The sequence below is a fragment of the Anomaloglossus baeobatrachus genome, chromosome 1 (genome assembly GCF_048569485.1).
Source record: "Anomaloglossus baeobatrachus isolate aAnoBae1 chromosome 1, aAnoBae1.hap1, whole genome shotgun sequence".
In the NCBI taxonomy this organism is placed as follows: Eukaryota; Metazoa; Chordata; class Amphibia; order Anura; family Aromobatidae; genus Anomaloglossus; species Anomaloglossus baeobatrachus.
The window spans coordinates 172379352-172393729 of record NC_134353.1 but is presented as its reverse complement, the minus strand read 5'-3'; the positions used below and the strand labels follow the sequence as shown (position 1 = coordinate 172393729).

The 14378-nt window shown below is 32.0% G+C and overlaps 9 non-coding genes across 9 annotated transcripts; all 9 read right to left on the bottom strand.

Annotated features, from left to right (window-relative positions):
• Window positions 1–1272: 1272 nt before the first annotated feature.
• On the bottom strand, window positions 1273–1344 carry TRNAC-GCA (transfer RNA cysteine (anticodon GCA)). Its single transcript has one exon. It is a non-coding gene; the product is annotated as a tRNA-Cys (tRNA).
• Window positions 1345–2286: 942 nt separating this feature from the next.
• Window positions 2287–2358, bottom strand: TRNAC-GCA (transfer RNA cysteine (anticodon GCA)). Its single transcript has one exon. It is a non-coding gene; the product is annotated as a tRNA-Cys (tRNA).
• A 939-nt stretch (window positions 2359–3297) lies between these two features.
• TRNAC-GCA (transfer RNA cysteine (anticodon GCA)) lies at window positions 3298–3369 on the bottom strand. The gene has a single exon. It is a non-coding gene; the product is annotated as a tRNA-Cys (tRNA).
• A 941-nt stretch (window positions 3370–4310) lies between these two features.
• TRNAC-GCA (transfer RNA cysteine (anticodon GCA)) lies at window positions 4311–4382 on the bottom strand. The gene has a single exon. It is a non-coding gene; the product is annotated as a tRNA-Cys (tRNA).
• Window positions 4383–6336: 1954 nt separating this feature from the next.
• On the bottom strand, window positions 6337–6408 carry TRNAC-GCA (transfer RNA cysteine (anticodon GCA)). The gene has a single exon. It is a non-coding gene; the product is annotated as a tRNA-Cys (tRNA).
• Window positions 6409–7349: 941 nt separating this feature from the next.
• On the bottom strand, window positions 7350–7421 carry TRNAC-GCA (transfer RNA cysteine (anticodon GCA)). The gene has a single exon. It is a non-coding gene; the product is annotated as a tRNA-Cys (tRNA).
• Window positions 7422–9379: 1958 nt separating this feature from the next.
• Window positions 9380–9451, bottom strand: TRNAC-GCA (transfer RNA cysteine (anticodon GCA)). The gene has a single exon. It is a non-coding gene; the product is annotated as a tRNA-Cys (tRNA).
• A 434-nt stretch (window positions 9452–9885) lies between these two features.
• TRNAC-GCA (transfer RNA cysteine (anticodon GCA)) lies at window positions 9886–9957 on the bottom strand. The gene has a single exon. It is a non-coding gene; the product is annotated as a tRNA-Cys (tRNA).
• Window positions 9958–12516: 2559 nt separating this feature from the next.
• Window positions 12517–12588, bottom strand: TRNAC-GCA (transfer RNA cysteine (anticodon GCA)). Its single transcript has one exon. It is a non-coding gene; the product is annotated as a tRNA-Cys (tRNA).
• Between the last annotated feature and the right edge of the window lie 1790 nt (window positions 12589–14378).

Below are 14378 nucleotides of genomic sequence, written 5' to 3'. Positions count from 1 at the left end.
CACAGAATGACTCTTTGTTTTAGAGAGTCCGATGTATTAAATGAAACGATTTACATAATTTTTTTAATCACTATTTAAAAGAAAGAATTTTCCATTTTATTCCTTAATCTTCTTATTTAAACTTTATAGAAAGAAAGCAAATTTACTTCATAAGTCACGTTTAAATAAAACTTGTTCTAAGTTCAACCTATTATGGATAAGCTGTCTAACTGATATTATAGTAAGGTGTGAAAAAGGTTACATTTTTATGAAAACCATACTACAGAGGGCACTTGGATTTGAGCCAAGGACCTCTTGATCTGCAGTCAAATGCTCTGCCACTGAGCTATACCCCCTACATATTAATAAAAGAAATAATGTTTTTTTGTTTTTGATACATAAAATTTGAAGATTTTAGAAACTTTTACATTGTGGTGCACTTCCTTTACTCTGATGTGCTTTAGTCTTTCCAAAAAAGACTGATGATTGCATAAAGCACTCAAAATACTCAAGAATTTTTATTACACAGAATGACTCTTTGTTTTAGAGAGTCCGATGTATTAAATGAAATGATTTACATAATTTTTTTAATCACTATTTAAAAGAAAGAATTTTCCATTTTATTCCTTAATTTTCTTATTTAAACTTTATAGAAAGAAAGCAAATTTACTTCATAAGTCACGTTTAAATAAAACTTGTGCTAAGTTTAGCCTTATATGGATAAGCTGTCTAAATGATATTATTGAAAGGTGTGAAAAAGGTTACATTTTTATGAAAACCATACTACAGGGGGCACTTGGATTTGAGCCAAGGACCTCTTGATCTGCAGTCAACTGCTCTGCCACTGAGCTATACCCCCTACATTTTAATAAAAGAAATAATGTTTTTTTCTTTTTGATACATAAAATTTGAAGATTTTTAGAAACTTTTACATTGTGGTGCTCTTCCTTTACTCTGATGTGCTTTAGTCTTTCCAAAAAAGACTTTGATGATTGCATAAAGCACACAAAATACTCAAGAATTTTTATTACACAGAATGACTCTTTGTTTTAGAGAGTCCGATGTATTAAATGAAACGATTTACATAATTTTTTTAATCACTATTTAAAAGAAAGAATTTTCCATTTTATTCCTTAATTTTCTTATTTAAACTTTATAGAAAGAAAGCAAATTTACTTCATAAGTCACGTTTAAATAAAACTTGTGCTAAGTTCAGCCTGATATGGATAAGCTGTCTAAATGATATCATTGAAAGGTGTAAAAATCGTTACCTTTTTTTGAAAACCATACTACAGGGGGTACTCGGATTTGAACCAAGGACCTCTTGATCTGCAGGCAAATGCTCTGCCACTGAGCTATACCCCCTACATATTAATAAAAGAAATAATGTTTTTTTGTTTTTGATACATAAAATTTGAAGATTTTTAGAAACTTTTACATTGTGGTGCACATCCTTTACTCTGATGTGCTTTCGTCTTTCAAAAAAAAAGACTTTGATGATTGCATAAATCACACAAAATACTCAAGAATTTTTATTACACAGAATGACTCTTTGTTTTAGAGAGTCCGATGTATTAAATGAAACGATTTACATAATTTTTTAATCACTATTTAAAAGAAAGAATTTTCCATTTTATTCCTTAATCTTCTTATTTAAACTTTATAGAAATAAAGCAAATTTACTTCATAAGTCACGTTTAAATATAACTTGTTCTAAGTTCAACCTTTTATGGATAAGCTGTCTAACTGATATTATAGTAAGGTGTGAAAAAGGTTACATTTTTATGAAAACCATACTACATGGGGCACTTGGATTTGAGCCAAGGACCTCTTGATCTGCAGTCATATGCTCTGTCACTGAGCTATACCCCCTACATATTAATAAAAGAAATAATGTTTTTTTGTTTTTGATACATAAAATTTGAAGATTTTTAGAAACTTTTACATTGTGGTGCACTTCCTTTACTCTGATGTGCTTTAGTCTTTCAAAAAAAAGACTTTGATGATTGCATAAAGCACTCAAAATACTCAAGAATTTTTATTACACAGAATGACTCTTTGTTTTAGAGAGTCCGATGTATTAAATGAAATGATTTACATAATTTTTTTAATCACTATTTAAAAGTAAGAATTTTCCATTTTATTCCTTAATTTTCTTATTTAAACTTTATAGAAAGAAAGCAAATTTACTTTATAAGTCACGTTTAAATAAAACTTGTGCTAAGTTCAGCCTGATATGGATAAGCTGTCTAAATGATATTATTGAAAGGTGTGAAAATTGTTACTTTTTTATGAAAACCATACTACAGGGGGCACTCGGATTTGAACCAAGGACCTCTTGATCTGCAGTCAAATGCTCTGCCACTGAGCTATACCCCCTACATATTAATAAAAGAAATAATGTTTTTTTGTTTTTGATACATAAAATTTAAAGATTTTTAGAAACTTTTACATTGTGGTGCACTTCCTTTACTCTGATGTGCTTTAGTCTTTCCAAAAAAGACTTTGATGATTGCATAAACACACAAAATACTCAAGAATTTTTATTACACAGAATGACTCTTTGTTTTAGAGAGTCCGATGTATTAAATGAAATGATTTACATAATTTTTTTAATCACTATTTAAAAGAAAGAATTTTCCATTTTATTCCTTAATCTTCTTATTTAAACTTTATAGAAAGAAAGCAAATTTACTTCATAAGTCACGTTTAAATAAAACTTGTTCTAAGTTCAACCTATTATGGATAAGCTGTCTAACTGATATTATAGTAAGGTGTGAAAAAGGTTACATTTTTATGAAAACCATACTACAGGGGGCACTTGGATTTGAGCCAAGGACCTCTTGATCTGCAGTCAAATGTTCTGCCACTGAGCTATACCCCCTACATATTAATAAAGAAATAATGTTTTTTTGTTTTTGATACATAAAATTTGAAGATTTTTAGAAACTTTTACATTGTGGTGCACTTCCTTTACTCTGATGTGCTTTAGTCTTTCAAAAAAAAGACTTTGATGATTGCATAAAGCACTCAAAATACTCAAGAATTTTTATTACACAGAATGACTCTTTGTTTTAGAGAGTCCGATGTATTAAATGAAATGATTTACATAAATTTTTTAATCACTATTTAAAAGAAAGAATTTTCCATTTTATTCCTTAATCTTCTTATTTAAACTTTATAGAAAGAAAGCAAATTTACTTCATAAATCACATTTAAATAAAACTTGTTCTAAGTTCAACCTATTATGGATAAGCTGTCTAACTGATATTATAGTAAGGTGTGAAAAAAGTTACATTTTTATGAAAACCATACTACAGGGGGCACTTGGATTTGAGCCAAGGACCTCTTGATCTGCAGTCAAATGCTCTGCCACTGAGCTATACCCCCTACATACTAATAAAAGAAATAATGTTTTTTTGTTTTTGATACATAAAATTTGAAGATTTTTAGAAACTTTTACATTGTGGTGCACTTCCTTTACTCTGATATGGTTTAGTCTTTCCAAAAAAAAGACTTTGATGATTGCATAAATCACACAAAATACTCAAGAATTTTTATTACACAGAATGACTCTTTGTTTTAGAGAGTCCGATGTATTAAATGAAACGACTTACATAATTTTTTTAATCACTATTTAAAAGAAAGAATTTTCCATTTTATTCCTTAATCTTCTTATTTAAACTTTATAGAAAGAAAGCAAATTTACTTCATAAGTCACGTTTAAATAAAACTTGTTCTAAGTTCAACCTATTATGGATAAGCTGTCTAACTGATATTATAGTAAGGTGTGAAAAAGGTTACATTTTTATGAAAACTATACTACAGGGGGCACTTGGATTTGAGCCAAGGACCACTTGATCTGCAGTCAAATGCTCTGCCACTGAGCTATACCCCCTACATATTAATAAAAGAAATAATGTTTTTTTGTTTTTGATACATAAAATTTGAAGATTTTTAGAAACTTTTACATTGTGGTGCACTTCCTTTACTCTGATGTGCTTTAGTCTTTCCAAAAAAGACTTTGATGATTGCATAAAGCACTCAAAATACTCAAGAATTATATTACACAGAATGACTCTTTGTTTTAGAGAGTCCGATGTATTAAATGAAATGATTTACATAATTTTTTTAATCACTATTTAAATGAAAGAATTTTCCATTTTATTCCTTAATTTTCTTATTTAAACTTTATAGAAAGAAAGCAAATTTACTTCATAAGTAACGTTTAAATAAAACTTGTGCTAAGTTCAGCCTGATATGGATAAGCTGTCTAAATGATATTATTGAAAGGTGTGAAAATTGTTACATTTTTATGAAAACCATACTACAGGGGGCACTTGGATTTGAACCAAGGACCTCTTGATCTGCAGTCAAATGCTCTGCCACTGAGCTATACCCCCTACATATTAATAAAAGAAATAATGTTTTTTTCTTTTTGATACATATATTTTGAAGATTTTTAGAAACTTTTACATTGTGGTGCACTTCCTTTACTCTGATGTGCTTTAGTCTTTCCAAAAAAGACTTTGATGATTGCATAAAGCACTCAAAATACTCAAGAATTTTTATTACACAGAATGACCCTTTGTTTTAGAGAGTCCGATGTATTAAATGAAATGATTTACATAATTTTTTTAATCACTATTTAAAAGAAAGAATTTTCCATTTTATTCCTTAATTTTCTTATTTAAACTTTATAGAAAGAAAGCAAATTTACTTCATAAGTCACGTTTAAATAAAACTTGTGCTAAGTTCAGCCTGATATGGATAAGCTGTCTAAATGATATCATTGAAAGGTGTAAAAATCGTTACATTTTTATGAAAACCATACTACAGGGGGCACTTGGATTTGAACCAAGGACCTCTTGATCTGCAAGCAAATGCTCTGCCACTGAGCTATACCCCCTTCATATTAATAAAAGAAATAATGTTTTTTTGTTTTTGATACATAAAATTTAAAGATTTTTAGAAACTTTTACATTGTGGTGCACATCCTTTACTCTGATGTGCTTTGGTCTTTCAAAAAAAAGACTTTGATGATTGCATAAATCACACAAAATACTCAAGAATTTTTATTACACAGAATGACTCTTTGTTTTAGAGAGTCCGATGTATTAAATGAAACGATTTACATAATTTTTTTAATCACTATTTAAAAGAAAGAATTTTCCATTTTATTCCTTAATCTTCTTATTTAAACTTTATAGAAAGAAAGCAAATTTACTTCATAAGTCACGTTTAAATAAAACTTGTTCTAAGTTCAACCTATTATGGATAAGCTGTCTAACTGATATTATAGTAAGGTGTGAAAAAGGTTACATTTTTATGAAAACCATACTACAGGGGGCACTTGGATTTGAGCCAAGGACCTCTTGATCTGCAGTCAAATGCTCTGCCACTGAGATATACCCCCTACGTATTAATAAAAGAAATAATGTTTTTTTGTTTTTAAAACATAAAATTTAAAGATTTTTAGAAACTTTTACATTGTGGTGCACATCCTTTACTCTGATGTGGTTTAGTCTTTCCAAAAAAAGACTTTGATGATTGCATAAATTACACAAAATACTCAAGAATTTTTATTACACAGAATGACTCTTTGTTTTAGAGAGTCCGATGTATTAAATGAAACGATTTACATAATTTTTTTAATCACTATTTAAAAGAAAGAATTTTCCATTTTATTCCTTAATCTTCTTATTTAAACTTTATAGAAAGAAAGCAAATTTACTTCATAAGTCACGTTTAAATAAAACTTGTTCTAAGTTCAACCTATTATGGATAAGCTGTCTAACTGATATTATAGTAAAGTTTGAAAAAGGTTACATTTTTATGAAAACCATACTACAGAAGGCACTTGGATTTGAGACAAGGACCTCTTGATCTGCAGTCAAATGCTCTGCCACTGAGTTTTATCCCCTACATATTAATAAAAGAAATAATGTTTTTTTGTTTTTGATACATAAAATTTGAAGATTTTTAGAAACTTTTACATTGTGGTGCACTTCCTTTACTCTGATGTGCTTTAGTCTTTCCAAAAAAGACTTTGATGATTGCATAAAGCACTCAAAATACTCAAGAATTTTTATTACACAGAATGACTCTTTGTTTTAGAGAGTCCGATGTATTAAATGAAATGATTTACATAATTTTTTTAATCACTATTTAAAAGAAAGAATTTTCCATTTTATTCCTTAATTTTCTTATTTAAACTTTATAGAAAGAAAGCAAATTTACTTCATAAGTCATGTTTAAATAAAACTTGTGCTAAGTTGAGCCTGATATGGATAAGCTGTCTAAATGATATTATTGAAAGGTGTGAAAATTGTTACATTTTTATGAAAACCATACTACAGGGGGCACTCGGATTCGAACCAAGGACCTCTTGATCTGCAGTCAAATGCTCTGCCACTGAGCTATACCCCCTACATATTAATAAAAGAAGTAATGTTTTTTGTTTTTGATACAGAAAATTTAAAGATTTTTAGAAACTTTTACATTGTGGTGCACTTCCTTTACTCTGATGTGCTTTAGTCTTTCCAAAAAAAAGACTATGATGATTGCATAAATCACACAAAATACTCAAGAATTTTTATTACACAGAATGACTCTTTGTTTTAGAGAGTCCGATGTATTAAATGAAACGATTTACATAATTTTTTTAATCACTATTTAAAAGAAAGAATTTTTCATTTTATTCCTTAATTTTCTTATTTAAACTTTATAGAAAGAAAGCAAATTTACTTCATAAGTCACGTTTAAACAAAACTTGTGCTAAGTTCAGCCTGATATGGATAAGCTGTCTAAATGATATGATTGAAAGGTGTGAAAAAGGTTACATTTTTATGAAAACCATACTACAGGGGGCACTTGGATTTGAGCCAAGGACCTCTTGATCTGCAGTCAAATGCTCTGCCACTGAGCTATACCCCTTACATATTAATAAAAGAAATAATGTTTTTTTCTTTTTCATACATAAAATTTGAAGATTTTTAGAAACTTTTACATTGTGGTGCACTTCCTTTACTCTGATGTGCTTTAGTCTTTCCAAAAAAGACTTTGATGATTGCATAAAGCACACAAAATATTTAAGAATTTTTATTACACAGAATGACTCTTTGTTTTAGAGAGTCCGATGTATTAAATGAAACGATTTACATAATTTTTTTAATCACTATTTAAAAGAAAGAATTTTCCATTTTATTCCTTAATTTTCTTATTTAAACTTTATAGAAAGAAAGCAAATTTACTTCATAAGTCACGTTTAAATAAAACTTGTGCTAAGTTCAGCCTGATATGGATAAGCTGTCTCAATGATATCATTGAAAGGTGTAAAAATTGTTACATTTTTATGAAAACCACACTACAGGGGGCACTCGGATTTGAACCAAGGACCTCTTGAGCTGCAGTCAAATGCTCTGCCACTGAGCTATACCCCCTACATATTAATAAAAGAAATAATGTTTTTTTGTTTTTGATACATAAAATTTAAAGATTTTTAGAAACTTTTACATTGTGGTGCACATCCTTTACTCTGATGTGCTTTAGTCTTTCAAAAAAAAAGATTTTGATGATTGCATAAATCACACAAAATACTCAAGAATTTTTATTACACAGAATGACTCTTTGTTTTAGAGAGTCCGATGTATTAAATGAAACGATTTACATAATTTTTTTAATCACTATTTAAAAGAAAGAATTTTCCATTTTATTCCTTAATTTTCTTATTTAAACTTTATAGAAAGAAAGCAAATTTACTGCATAAGTCACGTTTAAATAAAACTTGTGCTAAGTTCAGCCTGATATGGATAAGCTGTCTAAATGATATTATTGAAAGGTGTGAAAAAGGTTACATTTTTATGAAAACCGTACTACAGGGGGCACTTGGATTTGAGCCAAGGACCTCTTGAACTGCAGTCAAATGCTCTGCCACTGAGCTATACCCCCTACATATTAATAAAAGCAATAATGTTTTTTTCTTTTTGATACATAAAATTTGAAGATTTTTAGAAACTTTTACATTGTGGTGCACTTCCTTTACTCTGATGTGGTTTAGTCTTTCCAAAAGAAAGACTTTGATGATTGCATAAATCACAAAAAATACTCAAGAATTTTTATTACACAGAATGACTCTTTGTTTTAGAGAGTGCGATGTATTAAATGAAACGATTTACATAAATTTTTTAATCACTATTTAAAAGAAAGAATTTTCCATTTTATTCCTTAATTTTCTTATTTAAACTTTATAGAAAGAAAGCAAATTTACTTCATAAGTCACGTTTAAACAAAACTTGTGCTAAGTTCAGCCTGATATGGATAAGCTGTCTAAATGATATTATTGAAAGGTGTGAAAAAGGTTACATTTTTATGAAAACCATACTACAGAGGGCACTCGGATTTGAACCAAGAACCTCTTGATCTGCAGTCAAATGCTCTGCCACTGAGATATACCCACTACATGTTATTAAAAGAAATAATGTTTTTTTGTTTTTGATACATAAAATTTAAAGATTTTTAGAAACTTTTACATTGTGGTGCACTTCCTTTACTCTGATGTGCTTTAGTCTTTCCAAAAAAAAGACTTTGATGATTGCATAAATCACACAAAATACTCAAGAATTTTTATTACACAGAATGACTCTTTGTTTTAGAGAGTCCGATGTATTAAATGAAACGATTTACATAATTTTTTTAATCACTATTTAAAAGAAAGAATTTTCCATTTTATTCCTTAATTTTCTTATTTAAACTTTATAGAAAGAAAGCAAATTTACTTCATAAGTCACGTTTAAACAAAACTTGTGCTAAGTTCAGCCTGATATGGATAAGCTGTCTAAATGATATTATTAAAAGGTGTGAAATAGGTTACATTTTTATGAAAACCATACTACAGAGGGCACTTGGATTTGAGCCAAGGACCTCTTGATCTGCAGTCAAATGCTCTGCCACTGAGCTATACCCCCTACATATTAATAAAAGAAATAATGTTTTTTTGTTTTTGATACATAAAATGTAAAGATTTTTAGAAACTTTTACATTGTGGTGCAATTCCTTTACTCTGATGTGCTTTAGTCTTTCCAAAAAAGACTTTGTTGATTGCATAAAGCACACAAAATACTCAAGAATTTTTATTACACAGAATGACTCTTTGTTTTAGAGAGTCCGATGTATTAAATGAAACGATTTACATAATTTTTTTAATCACTATTTAAAAGAAAGAATTTTCCATTTTATGCCTTAATTTTCTTATTTAAACTTTATAGAAAGAAAGCAAATTTACTTCATAAGTCACGTTTAAACAATACTTGTGCTAAGTTCAGCCTGTAATGGATAAGCTGTCTAAATGATATTATTGAAAGGTGTGAAAAAGGTTACATTTTTATGAAAACCATACTACAGGGGGCACTTGGATTTGAGCCAAGGACCTCTTGATCTGCAGTCAAATGCTCTGCCACTGAGCTATACCCCCTACATATTAATAAAACAAATAATGTCTTTTTGTTTTTGATACATAAAATTTAAAGATTTTTAGAAACTTTTACATTGTGGTGCACTTCCTTTACTCTGATGTGCTTTAGTCTTTCCAAAAAAGACTTTGATGATTGCATAAAGCACACAAAATACTCAAGAATTTTTATTACACAGAATGACTCTTTGTTTTAGAGAGTCCGATGTATTAAATGAAACGATTTACATAATTTTTTTAATCACTATTTAAAAGAAAGAATTTTCCATTTTATTCCTTAATTTTCTTATTTAAACTTTATAGAAAGAAAGCAAATTTACTTCATAAGTCACGTTTAAATAAAACTTGTGCTAAGTTCAGCCTGATATGGATAAGCTGTCTAAATGATATTATTGAAAGGTGTGAAAAAGGTTACATTTTTATGAAAACCATACTACAGGGGGCACTTGGATTTGAGCCAAGGACCTCTTGATCTGCAGTCAAATGCTCTGCCACTGAGCTATACCCCCTACATATTAATAAAAGAAATAATGTTTTTTTGTTTTTGATACATAAAATTTGAAGATTTTTAGAAACTTTTACATTGTGGTGCACTTCCTTTACTCTTATGTGCTTTAGTCTTTCCAAAAAAGAATTTGATGATTGCATAAAGCACACAAAATACTCAAGAATTTTTATTACAAAGAATGACTCTTTGTTTTAGAGAGTCCGATGTATTAAATGAAATGATTTACATAATTTTTTTAATCACTATTTAAAAGAAAGAATTTTCCATTTTATTCCTTAATTTTCTTATTTAAACTTTATAGAAAGAAAGCAAATTTACTTCATAAGTCACGTTTAAATAAAACTTGTGCTAAGTTCAGCCTGATATGGATAAGCTGTCTAAATGATATTATTGAAAGGTGTGAAAATTGTTACATTTTTATGAAAACCATACTACAGGGGGCACTCGGATTTGAACCAAGGACCTCTTTATCTGCAGTCAAATGCTCTGCTACTGAGCTATACCCCCTACATATTAATAAAAGAAATAATGTTTTTTTGTTTTTGATACATAAAATTTAAAGATTTTTAGAAACTTTTACATTGTGGTGCACTTCCTTTACTCTGATGTGCTTTAGTCTTTCCAAAAAAAAGACTTTGATGATTGCATAAATCACACAAAATACTCAAGAATTTTTATTACACAGAATGACTCTTTGTTTTAGAGAGTCCGATGTATTAAATGAAACGATTTACATAATTTTTTTTAATCACTATTTAAAACAAAGAATTTTCCATTTTATTCCTTAATTTTCTTATTTAAACTTTATAGAAAGAAAGCAAATTTACTTCATAAGTCACATTTAAACAAAACTTGTGCTAAGTTCAGCCTGATATGGATAAGCTGTCTAAATGCTATTATTGAAAGGTGTGAAAAAGGTTACATTTTTATGAAAACTATACTACAGGGGGCACTTGGATTTGAGCCAAGGACCTCTTGATCTGCAGTAGTGATGAGCAAGTACTAAAAAGCTCGGGTGCTCGAGGCTCGGGCCGAGCATCCCATGATACTCGTGTACTCGGCCCGAGCACCGAGCCCAATGTTATCCTATGGGAGACCCGAGTATTTTTGTGAAATGACCCCCGGCAGCATGTAGAAACCCTAAAAATGTCACAAAAGTCTCAGAAGAGTGGTCAAATGACATGGCAACAGCATGGGGAAGACCCCTTGAAGCATTTAACACTCAAAAGTCACAGCTGTGAACAATTTTGTCCGAGTTTTACGCCATTTTTACGGACTCACCAGAAAACCTTCCAAAATGACACCAAAATGAATTTTCATGGCGGAAATGTTAAGGGCACATACCCAATAGTGAGATAGAGCTGGTGTAAGTTACTTTTTGAGATTAATACATGAAAGATTTTACGTGAAAACATTGTGTGGCACTCCGATGTCCAAAACGCACGTTTTGTGCTTTTTACTAACGATGTCGGTCATTTTTTTTTTTATTCTATCTCCCGTCGGTCGGTCTCGCTCTGTCTGTCTCTCTCTGTCTTGTCTGTCCCCCTCTCACAGTCTGTCGGTCAGTCTCCCCCCTCTCTCTTACTTACCGTTCCCCGATCACCGGCGCGGCGCTGCACTGCTGTTCACTAAACTCCGGCGGCTTTTCCTCTTTTGAAAAAGCCGGCCGCTCATTAATCAATCTCGTATTCTCTGCTTTCTTGCTTTTCGGCGCCTATGATTGGTTGCAGTGAGACACGCCCCCACACTGAGTGACAGCTGTCTCACTGCACCCAATCACAGCAGCTGGTGTGTGTGTATACTGTGCAGTGAAATAAATAATTAAATAATTAAAAAAAACGGCGTGTGGTCCCCCCAATTTTAATACCAGCCAGATAAAGCCATACGGCTGAAGGCTGGTATTCTCAGGATGGGGAGCTCCACGTTATGGGGAGCCCCCCACCCTAACAATATCAGTCAGCTGCCGCCCAGAATTGCCGCATACATTATATGCGACAGTTCTGGGGCTGTACCCGGCTCTTCCCGATTTACCCTAGTGCGTTGGCAAATCAGGGTAATAAGGAGTTAATGGCAGCCCATAGCTGCCACCAAATCCTAGATTAATCATGTCAGGCGTCTCCCCGAGATTCCTTCCATGATTAATCTGTAAATTACAGTTAAAAAACACACACACCCAAAAAATCCTTTATTAGAAATAAAAAACACTAACAAAGTCCCTCATTACCAATTTATTAACCCCGACAAACCCTCCATGTCCGGCGTAATCCACGGACCTCCAGCGTCGCGTCCAGCTCTGCTGCATGCAGGTGACAGCAGCAGCAGAAGACACAGCAGCTCCGGTCACCTCCACGCAGCTAATGAGGTAAGTATAGCAATCAGCTGAGCTGTCACTGAGGTTACATGGATGCAGCGGTGGCCGCGGTTAACCTCAGTGACAGCTCAGCTGATCGCGCTACTCACCGCCGCTCCGGTCAGCTCCATGCACCAACTGAGGTAAGCTGTCTAAATGATATTTTTGGAAGGTGTGAAAAAGGTTACATTTTTATGAAAACCATACTACAGGGGGCACTTGGATTTGAGCCAAGGACCTCTTGATCTGCAGTCAAATGCTCTGCCACTGAGCTATACCCCCTACATATTAATAAAAGAAATAATGTTTTTTTGTTTTTGATACATAAAATTTGAAGATATTTAGAAACTTTTACATTGTGGTGCACTTCCTTTACTCTGATGTGCTTTAGTCTTTCCAAAAAAGACTTTGATGATTGCATAAAGCACAAAAAATACTCAAGAATTTTTATTACACAGAATGACTCTTTGTTTTAGAGTCCGATGTATTAAATGAAACGATTTACATAATTTTTTTAATCACTATTTAAAAGAAAGAATTTTCCATTTTATTCCTTAATTTTCTTATTTAAACTTTATAGAAAGAAAGCAAATTTACTTCATAAGTCACGTTTAAATAAAACTTGTGCTAAGTTCAGCCTGATATGGATAAGCTGTCTAAATGATATTATCGAAAGGTGTGAAAATTGTTACATTTTTATGAAAACCATACTACAGGGGGCACTCGGATTTGAACCAAGGACCTCTTGATCTACAGTCAAATGCTCTGCCACTGAGATATACCCACTACATAATAATAAAAGAAATAATGTTTGTTTTTTTTTTGATACATAAAATTTAAAGATTTTTAGAAACTTTTACATTGTGGTGCACTTCCTTTACTCTGATGTGCTTTAGTCTTTCCAAAAAAAAGACTTTGATGATTGCAGAAATCACACAAAATACTCAAGAATTTTCATTACACAGAATGACTCTTTGTTTTAGAGAGTCCGATGTATTAAATGAAACGATTTACATAATTTTTTTAATCACTATTTAAAAGAAAGAATTTTCCATTTTATTCCTTAATTTTCTTATTTAAACTTTATAGAAAGAAAGCAAATTTACTTCATAAGTCACGTTTAAACAAAACTTGTGCTAAGTTCAACCTGATATGGATAAGCTGTCTAAATGATATTATTGAAAGGTGTGAAAAAGGTTACATTTTTATGAAAACTATACTACAGGGGGCACTTGGATTTGAGCCAAGGACCTCTTGATCTGCAGTAGTGATGAGCAAGTACTAAAAAGCTCTGGTGCTCGAGGCTCGGGCCGAGCATCCCATGATACTCGTGTACTCGGCCCGAGCACCGAGCCCAATGTTATCCTATGGGAGACCCGAGTATTTTTGTGAAATGACCCCCGGCAGCATGTAGAAACCCTAAAAATGTCACAAAAGTCTCAGAAGAGTGGTCAAATGACATGGCAACAGCATGGGGAAGACCCCTTGAAGCATTTAACACTCAAAAGTCACAGCTGTGAACAATTTTGTCCGAGTTTTACGCCATTTTTACGGACTCACCAGAAAACCTTCCAAAATGACACCAAAATGAATTTTCATGGCGGAAATGTTAAGGGCACATACCCAATAGTGAGATAGAGCTGGTGTGTTACTTTTTGAGATTAATACATGAAAGATTTTACGTGAAAACATTGTGTGGCACTCCGATGTCCAAAACGCACGTTTTGTGCTTTTTACTAACGATGTCGGTCATTTTTTTTTTTATTCTATCTCCCGTCGGTCGGTCTCGCTCTGTCTGTCTCTCTCTGTCTTGTCTGTCCCCCTCTCACAGTCTGTCGGTCAGTCTCCCCCCTCTCTCTTACTTACCGTTCCCCGATCACCGGCGCGGCGCTGCACTGCTGTTCACTAAACTCCGGCGGCTTTTCCTCTTTTGAAAAAGCCGGCCGCTCATTAATCAATCTCGTATTCTCTGCTTTCTTGCTTTTCGGCGCCTATGATTGGTTGCAGTGAGACACGCCCCCACACTGAGTGACAGCTGTCTCACTGCACCCAATCACAGCAGCTGGTGTGTG